Source organism: Colobus angolensis, unplaced genomic scaffold (assembly GCF_000951035.1).
Source record: "Colobus angolensis palliatus isolate OR3802 unplaced genomic scaffold, Cang.pa_1.0 Scaffold53, whole genome shotgun sequence".
Classification (NCBI taxonomy): Eukaryota; Metazoa; Chordata; class Mammalia; order Primates; family Cercopithecidae; genus Colobus; species Colobus angolensis.
This window is the reverse complement of record NW_012118821.1, coordinates 11,833,128-11,849,685: the sequence shown is the minus strand read 5'-3', so window position 1 is coordinate 11,849,685 and position 16,558 is coordinate 11,833,128. Positions and strand designations below refer to the sequence as shown.

Here is a 16,558-nt window from a genome sequence, read left to right as displayed (position 1 = left end):
ATGCGCCACCACACCCAGCTAATTTTTGTATTTTTGGTAGAGACGAGGTTTCACCAGGTTGGCCAGGCTGGTCTCGAACTCCTGACCTCAGGTGATCCACCCTCCTTGGCCTCCCAAAGTGCTAGGATTACAGGCGTGAGCCACCACGCCCGGCCTTGGTTCTGATTTTTAAGAAAATCATTTAAAAATGTATCTGTCTCAGAGTGTATTTTAATAGAAACTGCACTTGCATAATATCAAAAATGTGTTTCTTAGGCAAAGAATCTCCTTTTAAAAATGATCTGTTGTTATGTAAGCTATGAAGAAAGAATAGGAATGATTTTCTAGAAGAGGAAGGAAGGAAGGAAGGAAGAAACCCTTGATAACTGGGAAGGATCTTAGAGGATGAGAGGCTTGTAGTCGTTTTTAATCTTCCTGTCTTATCAGCACTGGCAAGAAGCAGGTCTCCAGAGCCCCATCCCCCCGGCCCGAAGGCAGGGCAGGCGCCACCAGCCAGGGAGGAAGGCTCTTTGAAGGCTTAGGAAGGGAAGGAGGTCCATTCCTCAGGCTGCCTTCTCTGTGCCCCCCCTCTCTGGCACTTGGGGGCCTGCCCTGGGGCTGAGAGGCAGGGGGGATGCAGGTGAGCGTTGCTATGGAGATATGGTTGCTAGACTCCCTCCTCCCCCTTCCTCTCTGCGGTGCAGGCTGATTCTATTGTGTGCAGGAAACCTGAGAGCCTGGATCAGTCCCTTGGCTGCAGCGCTGCCAGGCACCTAGGAGCAAGGAGCAGGGGAGATGCCCTCAAGTGTGGTGGCCATGGGAGTGGGCTCCTGGGAGAGGGGAAGGCCTCCCAGTGACGCCGGGTTCAGTTTAACCAGCCCTCAGCCGGGATAAGGATGTGCAGCCCAGGAACCTTTGGAACACACACCAGCCGTCACTGAGCTTCCGCAGGCCATGGGTGCTGAGCCTCAGCCAGGACTGCCTCCTGGCATGGCCACCAGGGCACGGTCTGTGCCTCACTGGGCCACACACAGTCAAAACAGAAACCAGAATCACGTGTTAGCTGCGCTCCTCTTTTCCACATGCCGTTGTCCCTCCACCAGCGACAAAGCACACAGTCCTGGACTTGGGTTGTGTCGTCCGACTACCCTGGACATTTCATCTAAGAAACTGGTTCAGGGACGATGACACAGCCGGCTGGGAAGGGCACTGAGTTGGGGGGTCCCATGAGACCTGGCACTCCGAGCCGTCCCCTGGAGCCAGCTGCACTCCCTGGAGGCTCATTCTCCTGTGCATGGTGCCGGAGCCTGCATGTGTGGGAGCCTAAGCGTGTAACTGCATGTGGCTGGTACAACAGAGATGAGACACCATGCCCTACACACTTCACCGGCTCTAAGGCGAGGAGAACACGCTGGCTTCAGGGAGCAGCATTTTGTTCTAAGGTGGAAGGAATGGGGATGAGGCAGGCAGGACCTCACGCTGCCTTTTCTCTCTGTTCTGGCCTGTGGTAAACACTGATTACCTATGGTTTGCCAGACACGGTATCAGGCACTCACAGGCTAACTCATCTTAGACTTGGAAGATGATGATTATTGTTATGCCAGTTTCAGAGAGAAAAAGGCTGAGGCTCGAAGAAAACCAAGTACTGAGTTCAGGTTTCCCAGCAAGTGGCAAGCCAGGAGCTCCCCCAGGCTGCTTGTATCTGGGGCTGGTGTCTGCTCACTGCACCACACAGATCTCCCATTTCCATACCAGGAAACAAGCTAGTCACCTAATAAGTGCTTTAAATTCAAACGACATTAAAAACAAACAGCCTTCATCCGTTGCACTGAAAAATTGACCATTTGTAAGGCTGATGAGCTATTAAGGTTGTCAGACGGGTTTTCAGAGCTGAGAAGTCGGCATTATTCTCAGAGGGCATTATTCTTCTTCTCTACCTGTTGCATGTCAGTTCTGATGGTGACTCATGAAGATGCTGACTCTAGTAATGAGAATTTCTTCGTTGAAACTATTCGTTGAAATCATTTCACGGTGCAGAGAAAAGCTTGTTGCTTTGTCAGAAATCCAAAGTGCACCCAAGCTGCATGGGTCTGGGGAGTCATCAGGTTCTCTGTCCCATTACGCTGACACGAAGACTCAGTCCAGGTCTTCTAGCCTGCGTGGTGCTGGGGGACAGGTCTCTCCCTGGTGTTCTCCTTCCTCAGCTCCCTCCCTGTTCTGCGTGGCTATGGAAAGGTCATGAATGACTCTGCCCCAGAGAGCAGCAGCCCGGAAACTTCTCAAACACACAGCAGGACAGGACAGGGTGGAGGTGGCTGTAGAGGGTCGGTCTGCTGGCACTAGGAGCTTGTGGACATGACCCAGTCTTGCCTCGGTGGCCAGGGGTCTCTTTTCAGTTGGTGTTTTTGGGCCAGGGACCTCATTTGGAAGAATTTTCCTCTTCTCCTGCAGACAAGACCTGGCCAGGCAAGTCCATCGTGAACTCTGAATCATGCAGCTCTAGGTAGAACTCCAAAAGGCACATTTGATGTGATCTGTGTTTTCTCTTTACGTGATTTGTCAGGCCCAACGGCACACTGAAAATGTTCATCAACATCGTTTGCTACTCCAGTTATGGAAGATTGGGTTGAAATATTGTCTCTGTGAAGAGCAGTTTTGCAATTTTAACGGAAATACAATATTCATCTCTGAAAGTTACTGCCAAAGAGTGTCCTATGAGCGGAAGCAGGCTGCAGTGCGTGGAGACCCAGCTCCGCGAGCTGGCCACCGGGCATTCGGACCGTCTGTTTGTCACCGGTCTTCCGCTTTACTCGCCCTGCCCTGGGCTGGGGCTGTGTTGGTGCATGGGATACATGAACAATTTTAAATGCCTCACAATTCCCCGCAGAGGGAGAGGAAAGGGACAGGAAAGGCAGGTGAGACAGAAGGAGCTGAGGAGGAGCAGCTGGGTCTGAGAGGTGGTCTAATCCATAGCCCTTCCTGGTTTCTAGAGTCTGCTAACACAGAAAAGTCATTATTCTGATGGATTGAAAATCAAGTGACTTCAAAGTGTAAATTAAAATCTCTACTCTTACGCAACTAATTTAACCCTTAAAGTGCTACGGAAATCTCGGTGTGCCAAGATCACGTGTCTCCGTGCACTGACAGAGGGGACGACTCTGTGAGAAGATTTGCCTCCAGACGTGGCTGGAAGCCCCTGCTGCAGGAGAATTCAGGGAGGGCCCCTCCTATCTCAGCTCCTCAGTTCTCTGGCCTGGAGAACCGGGATACCCATCCATGCCCTGTAGCCACAGGCTTCTGCGGAGAGCTGGACAAAGCATGCCCCTGTGGGACCCCATGTGAGGCCAGTGAAGCCGGAGGGCAGAGGGCATTGTTGCTTTTTCTGGATAAGAAAACTGAAGCTCAGAAAGTGTAACTGACTTGCAGAAGCCCAGGTGGCTAGAGGGGTGAAGGGTCTGGATCAAGGGTTTCTGTGTCCTTCCCCTCATCTCACGGGGCAGATGCCTGGCCCAGCTACTCCCCAGGCTCTCAGGCCACCTCAGTCCTCAGCCTCTTCAAGGCCTGGCACAATGAAGATGGCTTAAACCAGTATGTGTTGAAAAAATCCTTGTGAAAGAAGTGAAGAGTCTGCAAGTATAAGATGCCACTAGCATGGACAAGAGAGCTCAGGATTTAAACCAAAATAGTTATCACTGATAGTAAGAGGTGACCATCCAAGCCAAAGCCACGGCGGAGGTCATCGCTGAGACATGAAATTCGGAGGTACCACATGGATTCTGGAGGAGGCGCATTGTATGAACTGCATTATTTGTAGAGACAATGGAGCAGCAAGCATTGTACTTGATGGGGAACTGATCAAGGTGATGCTGGCGCAGCTGCATGAAGGTGGAGCTAGCGTAACTGGGGGAGTGGAAGTCTAATCTTTTGTAAAAGAGGCTGCCCGAAGAAGCCTGGGGACTGGTCTGGCTTGGAATCTACATGAACGGGAAACAGAAGGGAGGAGATTTCCAGATGTCTCCATCATTGTCTCGGAGAGCTATGTTCTGAACCCCAATCATCCACCAGGGCATGAAAAGTGCCTCCGCTTCCATCATGTTCTCACCCTCACACACATGTCATCCAAAGAAAAGGTAGAACTGAAGCCCAGAATTTAAGGCAGTTTGAAAAATAAAGAAATGACAGAGAATAAAACGACCAAAATATGCCTGCTAGGAAAATGGTTTAGAATTTGGAAAGTGGTGAGGACAGAGAGAAGGCAGCGGTGTGAATCAGATCAGCCACGGGCTTGGGGGCCGACTGATATTTTTATTTGATGATTTTCAACCTGATCTATAAGTCTAAGTATTTTTAAATTGTACCATATTAGAATAAGGCAAAGACATATTAGAAAAATGGAATTCTTTTATCTTTGAAATATTTTGATCTTGGTGGTTGGAATTTCAAGTATAAGAAGTTTTATTTCATTCCTTGCTGGAAGTGGGATAAATTTTAGTTCGTTAATTATCTTTGTCCTTTTTTTTTCTGACATGCCCTCCCTCCTCCACAGAGTCTCAGAACTCCAGGCCATTCACAAGCTGGTTCTTATCTGTCTTTTCTGGGATTTAATTCTTTTCTGTAATAAATGCTTATACAGCTTATTCTGGGCACCAGGTGTTATTCTGAACACCTTACAAACATGAGCCCATTTAATTTTATAATCATGACCTCGCAGGTAGGGGCCAGCACGATCCTCACTGTGCAGAAGGGGAAACCAGAGAGGTTAAGCAACTTGCTGAAGATCATACAGCCTGTGGGTGGCCAAGCCAGGGAGTGAAGCCAGCAGTCTGGCTTTGAAGGCTGTGCTCATAATCACTGCCCCAGCTCCTGCCTCCTGCCTTGGCCTTTGCAGAGGGGTCACAGAAATCACAGGCGCTGCTGACGGGTGGAGAGAGGGTCTGCTCTCCAGGGTCATGGCCTCACAGCATGTTTTGAGACACTCCCAGGTTTTCAAGTGTTCCCAGGCCTTTGAGGAATCTTTATCAATGCAATTTAAATATTTGGACTATATTTTTAAATATATACATTTTTCAAGAAAATAGTGGATCTCAAATATAATAAACTCAAAACAAATGTTAAATTATTTTTATTTTACCTAAAAACTTACACCATTTGATATCCCTGGGAATTAAAAGCTAAACGCAGACATTTCTCAATGACAAAATCTCTTGTCATGATATGAGAAAAAGCAGGTGAAATACTTAGAGAGATGCCAGTGCCTCCGAGGCTGTGTGTGGAGAGGCCACAAGTCACTACCATGTTATCTGACAGGAAGAGCTGACTGAACCCAAACTCAGTCAGGCACATGGCATCGTAACTGCTGCAGCTGTCCCCCTGAAATGCTAGCATTAATAAGAAAGACTGAGATTTCTGCTTCAATTAAATTTACTGATGATTATTTCTGTGTCTGGCAGGTATCAGGCACCATTCTGGGTGCCCCAATCCCAGACTCAGGGTGCTGGCTCTCAGAGAGCTCTGACCCTCACCTGTGAGATTCTGCTGAAAACATGACATATTTAATGCAAAACAAACAAAGGATTAAGAATAGAAAATTCAACAAATAGATCTTGACTTCCTGAGAGTAGACAAGTTCTAAAGAGTAGAATATACTCAAAGCTATTTGGCCTGAAAATTCGGCACCTGATGAGTTCTGAGGCTCAGTGTCTTCCATCTAAGAAACACCACCCAGATGGAGAGGGGTGGAGAGGGATGGTCAAAGATACCAGACTCTATGAGGGATGGTCAAAGAGACCGGACTCTATGAGGGATGGTCAAAGATACTGGACTCTATGGGACAGGGCACAAAGGAAGTGACAGGAAATCTACAGTCAGGGGAAGGACGGTGAGAGGGCGAGGAGAGGGCGGCCGGAACACAGACCCAGGGGTACGCGCTGGCCTGAGGTGGATGCCCATGTTTTTCAGCCACCCCATGTTCTTCTCCTTTCCCTCCACAAACTACCCAGCTGTGGAATACAGCAAATCCTCTTTTTTTTTTTTTCCAAGATGAGTTTTAAATGTGGGAGGTGAATATGAGTTTAAAAGGAAAGATCCAAGTCATTTCTCCACAAGAAGCCTCAGGCTCCCTGTCTGTGAAGTGGGCGCAGAAGGTCACCTGCTTTGTGAAGACAAGCTAACGTAACGGGGAAAAGTGCTGTGTTTTCCTTATTTTATTAAGTGTTTTCACATTGGTTAAGATTGTCAAACTCTGCTAACTTCCTTTAGCACTGGCCAGACTTATCTCTCCGCTGCACCCTGGGCTCCTCTCCTCTGCCATCGGGAGGCTCAGGGAATGGCGGGGGGGCAGCCAGGCGTACCTGATGGGCAACGACGTGGCTTCCACCAACCTCTGGTTCAGCGGCTGGTCCAGACGTCCTTCCTCCATCACCTGCTCCCCCGTCTGAGGCCCTGCTGCAGGTGATGATGTGGTGTGCTGGGCGGCACAGCCAGGGTGGAGCCATGTCCCTCTGCCCCATGCCGTGCCATTTGTCACCTCCATGTGATGCGGCAACCTGATCCCACTTGCAGGCAACTCCAGCAGCCAGTCCCACGGCTGTCCTCATGGAAAGGTGACATGTTGGCCTCAGCCATACTCCTGCCCCATTTCCACCGAGGGCAACGGGATTTTCAGGCTCACGTGAACTTCTGACAATCTTGCTAGCTCCTCTCCTCACTAGGGAAGAGGCCAGAGCTCGGACAGGCAGCCTCCTTTCCAGGTCACCTGGCGGCCCGTCTGCTGGCCCATCTGTGGTCCTCCCTCCAGAATCCTTGCATTCCTCACAGGGCTGTTTGATGCAGATAAGTATATTCTCATTTATTCATTAGCTTTTTTACTTAAAGGCCTGGATTTTAAACAATGGGCAGCACATGCTGAGGGGCGCCATCAAGGAGAGGCTCAAATCTGGAAGCCTGGTATCCTACCCCAAGGCTTCTATGTTCCGGCGCAGGCGGAAGATACTGACTGAGCACAGAGCCACCCGCGTCAGTGCGATCGCTGCAGGGAGAGGTCGCAGTGGCCAGGAGCACAGAGCCACCCGAGTCAGTGCGATCGCTGCAGGGAGAGGTCGCAGTGGCTGGGCTGACACGTTCAAGATCACACCCCGAGGTGGGAAACTGGACCCTCCGTGAGTCTCACGTTGTGCTGGTATTGGGCCTGGGTGAACAGGCTGGATTTCAGAAAACAGGGAGGCCAAGGAAGGCCATTTCAAGGGAGTGTACCTGCCTTGCCAAGGGCCAAGAGGGAAGGGCGTGACGTGGTCCTTGCACCGAGAAATATGCATACATTTTAAATGGTTGTTTTAAGAAAATAGAACTACACACTTTCAGATTTCTTACGCTGTCTTCAAGCCTTGCGGTGAAATACTTTGCACATCTCTGAATGTGTCCAATCCTTCCTGTTCAAGGTAGAATCAAAGCAGTTCTCTCAGGAGAAGGCGAGTGCCTTAGTTTCCCTCCCGGCCTCACTACCGTTCTGTCTCTGTCCCTAAGCACCAGGCCAGGTGGCAATCAGATTTTACTCAGGATGGATGTCTGGGGAGTGGTGAGCGGAAGCAGATCCGTTTGATAATCAGATTATTGCCAGGAAAGAAATCTCCTCTAGAAGACCTTCATTCTGGTTCCTTCTTGACCTAGTGGGGCCAAGCCTAAGCCTCCACCTCCTTTGTTCAAGGGTCCAGCGAGGAAGAATGAACTCGCTGCTCTCTTCCCACCTCAGGGCTCTGCAGTCTTAGGGCAGCCGTGCAGGTGAACTTCTCTACCCTTCAGAGTGGGGCCCTATCTCTCTGTTCATGTGTCACAGGAAAAACACATTATTTAATCTTATTTAAATAATCCCAATAGTTATATCTTAACAAAGATGTACACTTTGGATTTCTGAAGTACAGTTCTGTCCACGTGCACTGCTGCGGTGAGGTTTGAGGGCTGGAGCGATATGGAAAGTCTCTTTGGCCACCTGGTTCCCAGGGTATTTTCAGTGATGTGCGGAGGAATGCTGCACTCTCAGGTCAGCAGGACATTTGGAGAAGAAATCTTTGTGATGAAATTTCCAAATTTTGTAGTTATTTTAATTCCCAGAAAATAATCAGATTCTGTGGGCCCCTCTCGCTGGGTGTGGAAACAAATTCAGGGTTTGGGCCCGAGCCCCCGAGTCTGGGAGAATGAGAAGAGGTGGGTCTTGGCATCCTCGTCTGTCAACACCCGCTGCCTGGTGATGCATCCATGCGTGGCCTTTGTGCCATCCGTGCCCAGTACTCCATGTCCAGCCTGGGACAGGCCCCCAGAGCACCCACACACATGCGTGACATTCCTCTCCTCCACATCTCCACACAGCTCCTGCTGACCCTGACCCACCTGTCCATCTGGGGCTCCTGAGCCCACACCCACTGCTCACCCTAGCAACCTTTCCCCACGGTCGGTGGCCAGAGCGGGCCTCTGGGTGACTCTCCTGGATGCTCTCTGCCCCACACCGAGTTCCCCCAGCTGACGCTACATGTGCCGCCATTGAAACCTCAGCACCTGCTGCCTCCCATCCTAGCCCTGCACTCCACTGCCAGAGCTCCAGACTGGCCTCTAACTGCAAGGCATCCGGGGAGATTTGAAAAGTAACGTCTCACTCAGGACAGAACTAAAGTCCTGCCAAGACCAGTGGCCTCAGGTGATCTGACTCCTGTGCTGCTCTGCTGTTCTAGAACTTTCTCCCTGCCCCTCCTCTGCTGGCATCCTGGTGTCTTCTAAGCATGCTGGGACTGTGTGTCCGCCATCTCCCCAAATATCAGACCAAGGGAGGACAGAGACCCGGCTTGTTCTCCCAGCCGGAGACTCAAGCTGAGTCTCCTTATGACCAGGGTCCCACAGGAGGATCACAGCTCAGAGAGCACCAAACAGTCGGTGCCTGGTTCTGTAGGATAAATTACACCCCTGCAGCAAAGAAACACCCTCCGCAAAGCCCTTCAGCATCTAAGCTCTGCCTATCGTCATCGTAGCTCTGGGGAGACCCCCGTGGTCCCAGCTGCACAGGTGAGGAAGGAGCCCTCATGGAGAACACAGGCTTCAGAATGCCCAGATTCCCGGTGCTGGAGACTTTTATCACTTGACTATGATGGAAGCTGCAAAAACACATTTTCCCTGAAATATGATGCAGTGATTAAAAATAAGATTCTATGACTTACGTGCTAAGCAGAAAAGCAGGTTTCAATCACACGGTGATTGCACAAAAATGCAAACATATTTGTGAGAGTGGTGAGATTATACATATTTTTTTCTTTTTTCCAATTCCTTTCTTTCTCAATTTTTTGAGCTTGTATCAGGTTTACATCCAAAAAATCATTTAAAAGCTTCCTTGCTCAACTGATGTTTTCTCCCCTTCAGTAAGAGGATGCATTTGTGCCAGAAGCAGGTGCTTTTATATATCAGGTGGATTTTGTATCCTTGTTCAGTGAGCTTGCATGATGAACGCCATCAGCACTTGGCCAAAGGAGAGGGACATGAATGGTGAGCGCTGAGGAATGGGACCCGGCCGCTCGCACGCCTGTGCTGGGACAGGCAGGGGCTCCAGGCACGGCCATGGCTATGGGCAGTTCTGCTGAACTCTGCTTGCTCTCAGTTGGCCCTGAGACCAAAAATTGCCTAAAATAGGTCACCTGTTTGTATCCTAAATTGTAAAAAAATAATGCATGATAATGACACCTTCCTAATTCGACATGAAAACTAATTGGGACCAGGGAAGTGCTGGGGTCCCCCTCCGTGGAGTAAGCTTTTCTCTGCAGGTAGTGCTAATTAATGCATCAGCAAGCTTGGGAGATAAATATCGAAGATACAGGTGGAAACAGGCTTCCGACAACTTGAAGGCCCCAATTATTAGAGATTTATGTGTTAATTATATTGGGTTTATTTAGTCACTGAAGGAGGTGGCCTACGGACCTCTCTTTGATAACACCTGATTAACTAAATTTGAATTTCTGCCCATGCTTGAAAGTAATCCGGTTGCATGGTTTTTCAGAACAGCATAACTGAGTATTTCCACTAACTTCTATTGAGTGCTGCCCCAACGCTCGTCCCAAAGAGTGAGGTTTGCACTCATTTCACTGTGCAACGTGCAGGTATTCCATTCTGAAAATGGTAACACTGACATTTACGTCACATTTAGTTTTAATCTGTCTACAAACTGCATTAAACAAAAAAAGATACCAGTATATTAATAAAAAATTATTAACCTATTTGTCAATGGCTTAATAGTATAAGCCAGATGCTTAAAAAATATGAACTGTTCAGTTTCAGAAATGAAATATTCCCACAGGTTTGTTAGAATGTAATTCTAATTAGAATTAGGACAATTTCTATTGTTCTTTGTGTAGTAAAAACCACACAAAGAACAATATAAAATAAGTGTAAGGTTCTCTTGGGCACTGCCCAGTGTGTATACCTGCTTGGTGTATGTGGACATTTAGGTTTGAATTAATGAAGATGAAATACCATCAAGAATGCACTTCCTCAGCCACAGCAGCCTCATTCAAGCAGCTTGTGACTTTCGTGTGGGACAGCACAGAACAGGCAACTTCATCCCAGAAGGCTCCATCAGGCATTTCAGGCTCTCATTTCCATAACCAAGTCACATTTTAATTTGATTATTAGAAAGCTGTTTCTTAAAAACATCAGGTAAGTGTGGGATGTCCAACCTCTTTACACTCTTATACTATTCTCAATTTCTCTTTGGAGGCAGATGAGATGTCTCCATCTCTCATTCATGAATAGAAATATGCAATCACCTGTAGAACCTAGCGACTTTAAAAATGTCATTAAATGGAATTCACTAGTGCCAGAAACCTCTTTCTGTAAAAATGCAACAATAGAATATAACAGAAGAGAAGAGAAGTAATTTCCCTGAGTCATCACCCCGGAAGGCCACAGATCACATGTAAGAGAGAGCACAGTGATAGGTTGAAATTGCAGACGTGACTGTGAACCTTCCTGCTTCCCAGGCCCCTGTGCACTCAGTGGCCCTTGAGTTCCTTCAAAGCCTTTCACTCAAGAAAAGGCCTGGGAGAGAATGAGTCTCTCGCCTGAAATGGCCAGGAAATCCCAAATCCTTGTCAGTCATTTCCCAAAGGGAGCATCGACTTTATTTCCAATTTCATTCATTTTGCTCCAGGGAATTACAAATTAGCGAAGTGTTTACTACATTAAAACCTCAGAGGCACAATTAAAGGACAACATAACCTCCTCATTCTGACTAGACTCTCCCATCACAGAGTACTGGCTTCTCATCCTGCTGGCCGAAGTCAGATGTGCGGGCCCATGAAGTCTAAGAAAGCTCACTTCTCAGAGCCACTCCAGAGGAGCCCAGAATTCCCTCAAATTAGAAGAGGCCAAATTTAATTAGATGTGAAATATGAAGAGACCTCAGACAACGTAACACGTCTCATGAAAGGAAATGTGTCCATCTTTGAAACCTAGACCAAAAAATAACAAAAACTGAGTGTGTAAAATAATAATATATATTTATAGTTTAGTAATATATGTATATATACATTTTAAATAACTTTAAAACTTCAGTACTTAAAATTATAAGGACAATACATTCTTCCTTCTGTTCATGTGTGACAGAAATACTGTACATATTAAAAAGTCATCCAGAAGTTAAAAAAATCAATGTATTTAAAAAGTTTTGAAATAGATTGTATAAGATGCATTATTTTACATTTGATTTGATGACAAATGATTTTTGTTTGAAAGTATGCAATACAATTCAATAGTTTCTGATGTTTGTATTAAATGTTTCATATTTTTGAAATGAAAGAATGGAATGCTAAGAAATGTTTCGTTAAAAATCTTCCTCATGATTTTCTTCTGAATTTAAAATGTTCCAAAATTTGTCACAATAAAAAACAAAAGCCTCGCAAAGCCAGCTTTGCTGAGCAGTTAGAGATTTACCTTAATTCCTGGAGAGATTCCAGCTCCCTATCTCTGAGTTCAACCAAGCCACCATCCTTGAAAACGGCCTTTTAAATGGCTTAAGGCAAACAGATCAATTTGGTCAAGAAGCCGGTAAATATGGCAAATTAAAGATAAAATAAAATGTCCATAGAAGCCAGCCTCTCTTTAACAAACAGTATGCTGATTCTGCCGAAGTGTGAGGCTACAAAGGCAAAACCTGAGCAACGAATGAGGGAAGGGAAGATGGAGAAAGCTTCTTTTGTTTTTATTTTTTGAGACGGAGTCTCACTTTGTCACCCAGGCTGGAGTGCAGTGGCACGATCTCGGCTCACCGCAACCTCTGCCTCCTGGGTTCCCGCGATTCTTGTGCCCCAGCCTCCCGAGTAGCTAGAAAACTTTTAAATGAGACTTGAATTATTTTCTTAACTGACTGTAGATTGGGCAGTCAGGTCTACACGCAGCATGTTTCATTCAGTTTTCAGAAGAATGAATGATGAAATATAAATGAACAATGGAAAAGTTTCATTTTGTGGGGATTTTTGTACATAGTTGTTGTCAATTGTAACAGGTATTGACTATCAGGTGTGTGCTTGCTACCAGGACTGTCCCACTTCACAGGGAAGGAAACTGAGGCACAGGGAGATTGACAGTGCTCCCCAGTGACTGGAAAACCCATGCTCTGTGTTTTCTTTTGCACAGAGAACTTCTCCATGAAAAGCAGAGCATCTTGGCCACTGGCCTCAGATCCTGCCACCTCTTGCCTCCTTGTATTACCTAAGTCTGAGATTTTACTCAGTGAATTTCAATATTTTCTTCATCAAAACCATGACAATGGCAAGGCATAAACAGACCTACACTACGTTTCAAATATAGCTGGAGAAGTTTAGGAATGCTTCATCAAGCTGTTTAAAAAGCTAAACACTAAAGATTCTCGATGTGGTTGTTGTTTTGTTTTTGGCTGGCCTGTGCGTCAGTATAGTTGGTTAAAATAAGTAAGATTCAGCCCAAACCCCAATGCCTGGGTCCCTCCCTTAATAATCCAGGTCTCAGGCTTACTGTGAGAGGAGGAGGCAGGAAGAAAGATTTGCAGCAGGGACCCTCCCCACTTATAGCCCCTTCCACTGGGCCCAGGGAGGCTCCTGCTGCTGGGCTCGCCCTGACGGTCGCCCTGACGGTGGACTTGAGAAATGGAAGGAAAGACCAAGGCGCTTCTGGCTCATCCTCCCTCAACAAGCAACTCCGTGAACCAAGACCTGAGTGGTTTATTGTTGGTTTGCCGGTTCATGTGTGTGTGTGTGTGTGTGTGTGTGTGCGCGCGCGCGCGCGCGCCTGGAGTCATTCTGAAACATTCCTGTTTTAGAAGTTTTACTTATTATGCTTAATTGTATTTCCTATATTTTAATTTCTCCTACTCATTATGATAAAATACAACTCTAATAGGCTGTATTTTGTAGGATATTTTCTGTAAATGCCATAGTGCAAACTTTATAAACTATTTACAGATGTGAAAATATAAATGATAGAACTGGGTCCCTGGAGGAGCAAGTTCAAAATGCATTTGGCTGATTGTGAGGAGTGGGCGTGTCAGTGTTCCACCAGGGATGCAGCACAGTGCCGGGGGTGGCCAACGCCGGTGGGTCCCAGCTCTGCTCCCTGTGCGGGTCACAGGGAAACTGCACGAGGCCAAGTGTGGAAACAAAAATAAATTCTGTGTATGTGTGCATGTGGATGGCTGTGGTCATCACTAAATGTAAACTCTTAATTCTCAATCACAAAGCAGCACACTGAAGGTGGTGTCATTAACGACCAAGGAGGAGACATGAAGCGTGGGAAAGCTTCTGAGTCAGGCTTTGTCTTTGCAGTTGATAGTCTGTGCATCTCAACCGAGCAGTCCAACCACCCGCTCCTCAGTTCCCATCCGTGAAATGGATGAAAGCACCTCTTCCCCCTTTTCCTCATGAAGGAGACAGTCTGTGCAGAAGCCTTTTGTCCACTGTTGGGACCCTACAAGCCTGCAGCATCTCAGCACAGCAGGGGCCACCACAGATCTGGGGAAGGCTCTGGGGCAGGCACGCAATCCCCCTGGCCTGGGCGGCGCTTGCTGGAGTCCCAGTGGACCCTGTGCGCCGGAGGGACCCGCACCTGAGAACCCCAGGCCATCGCTTCTTCTCCCCGAGACATTCCCGCTCACACACATCGCTGGTCATGTGCACCCAGGTGCTCTCGGGTGAGCCACGCCAGCAGCTGAATGGTTCCATCTTTTCTAACAGCAAGAAGGGTGCTACAAGAGCAATCTTTGAAGTGGGAGATCACACAGCTCCCCTCCCAGTGTGGAGGCTGCAATCACACAACTTTCTGTCCTAAAAGAGCTGAATTTACACAGAGGTCAACTCATTCCCCTGATAAGGAAATACGGCCTCCTGTTAAAGAAACTAGACCCCAGCCAAGGGCAGTTGTAATTCGCAGAGTTCTGTGGACTGACTATTGTAAACTGTGAAAGCAAAAGACTACCGAAATGAGGATTATTCCTAAGACCTTGGTGAGCAGTCAAAGCCGACGACCCTCCTGCACCCTAACAATGGAAGCTGTGGGGTGAGCAAAGCTCACATCTCTCTCCAGGAGAGCCTGGCAAATAATCTCCCTGTGCCTGTGTTATGTTTACAGCAGAGAATCTAAGCCCCAGGATGGGCTAGAAATAAGTAGCCTTAGCAAAAAGCAACATCTTGACCTACGTTCAAAATGTTAATTCTTTGACTTATGACGTATTTTAAAATGCATGTAACCAGGTTAAAAAGATGTGTTACATGTGGCTAAAATTCCTGCATGCTCAAGCTGAAAATGCCTAGGATACGAGCTTAGAGATTACAGAGCGTACGAGATCGTCGTGAAGGCTGAGGGACCAAAAGTACAACCCGCTCACTGCCGTGATGACTCAGGCCAAGCTCAGACTCCAGGAAAACCAACAAGTAGCCCAAAGTTCTTTTTCCTACAAGGAGTTACACTAATGTCGGGACTTGTGGTATTATAAGATAAAGGCAAGGATAGTAAGGAGGAATCTTCATTTGGCCAACCAAAGCATAAATGGAAGCCGATTTGTGGGCTCCTCTTAAGAGCCAATTCCCTGTGATCGAAATCAGTTTGTATTTGGCTTACTTTGGTTATACCTACACCATGCCCATGTCTACAATGGCACACACATCTGGAAGCAGAAAAAAATAATTCCTGGCTGGGAGAATATGGTTCCTTAAGACAATGAAAAAGAAAAAGAAAAGGCTGACCAGCTGCGATAGGTTTTGCAAGCTCTTTCCTGCTGTTTGTTTCAGGGAATCCTAGCAAATGAAATGTCACAAGAAGAAACTTTACAGGGAATCAGAGTTCATGGTGGGCAGAGTTCTCATCCCCCAAAAACTCTAATCTGCACAAATGTATTCTTTTCTGTTTTTTGGCCTGTGATCTCAGTGAATGTCACAGCCAGGCAGGGCTCACGGCGACCCTGGGAGGTCGGCTCCTAGAAAGGGCATACAAGGTGACGGTGAATTCCACCTTGAAGCATCGATGCACAAAAGTCTGCCAGGCACAGAGGCTTTCGGAACTGGGCGTCCCTCCTCTGTCTGCCTCCCCGAAGTGTCCCTTTTACCCTGGGCTTCCTTCCTGACTTCTGAGCCTCTGAACTATGTCTTCAACACCAGATGGGCTACAGAGCAAAGAAAGCAACAGTCCCAGAGTTGGAGTAAGATTCAGGTGCACATTAAATTTTAATCCAGTTTCAGTTTACACGTTACACATAATTTGACATGAGGTTATGGATTTTCTTTTCAAAACGTCCCACGTTTGCTGCTCTGGGTAAGAACCAGGCAAAGTGTTATCTCAGGAAGTTTAAGAGCTTAGAGGATCCAAGAGCGAGAGTTTATCTGGAAAATTTGTTTTGTCCATGATCAAGAATGTCCTGTTAAAGGCCAAATATCACAATTCAGCGTTGGAAGTGACAAGAAGAAAATTTCCAGAAAGTTTCATTTGTTAGCTTGACACGTATTGTAGAGAAGAGTTTCGGAGGTAATTGGGGCCCACTTTCTACCATGTGTTTATGAATGATTAGAGGTTGTGGCAGGATACAGTGAATGGTTTAACGTCATGCTGTTAATCAGGGATGCTGCTGCTGCAGGACAAATTGACCAAACCCTTGAAAATATACACAAAGAATATTAAAAAGGACTCATGTGCGAATTATTCTAAAGAAAGTTGTTGCAAGTCATGAGGGGCTCAGTCCATGTTCCTGGGCTTGAGAAACCCACCCAACAGATCTTGCTGACCCAGATCCAACAGGTAACAGATAAAGGGTATCACCAATTACAAGGTTAAAGAAAAGAAATTATAACCTATGGTTATACCATCAAGCAAAATTTGGTCATTGAAACATTAGTGTTTTTACAGAAGATGCTTGATTGAAATTCTTAGTTTTGAAGATCCATTCATAGAAAAGGACCATTTAAGAAAATCAGTCAAGTTCAGATTTCCCAGAAAGGCTCTATCAGAATAGGATTTACTTTTTGCAAAGATAAGTTTAGACACGAGTGTGGCTTTTTGAGCAACCACAATTAGGAAAAGGCCATCCACC

The 16,558-nt window shown here is 46.8% G+C and overlaps 1 protein-coding gene across 3 annotated transcripts in view; it reads right to left on the bottom strand.

The window, feature by feature from the left end:
• MYT1L (myelin transcription factor 1-like) overlaps positions 1-16,558 on the bottom strand; it is a 536,085-nt gene that overhangs the window by 78,298 nt on the left and 441,229 nt on the right. The gene's annotated exons all lie outside the window — the stretch shown is intronic.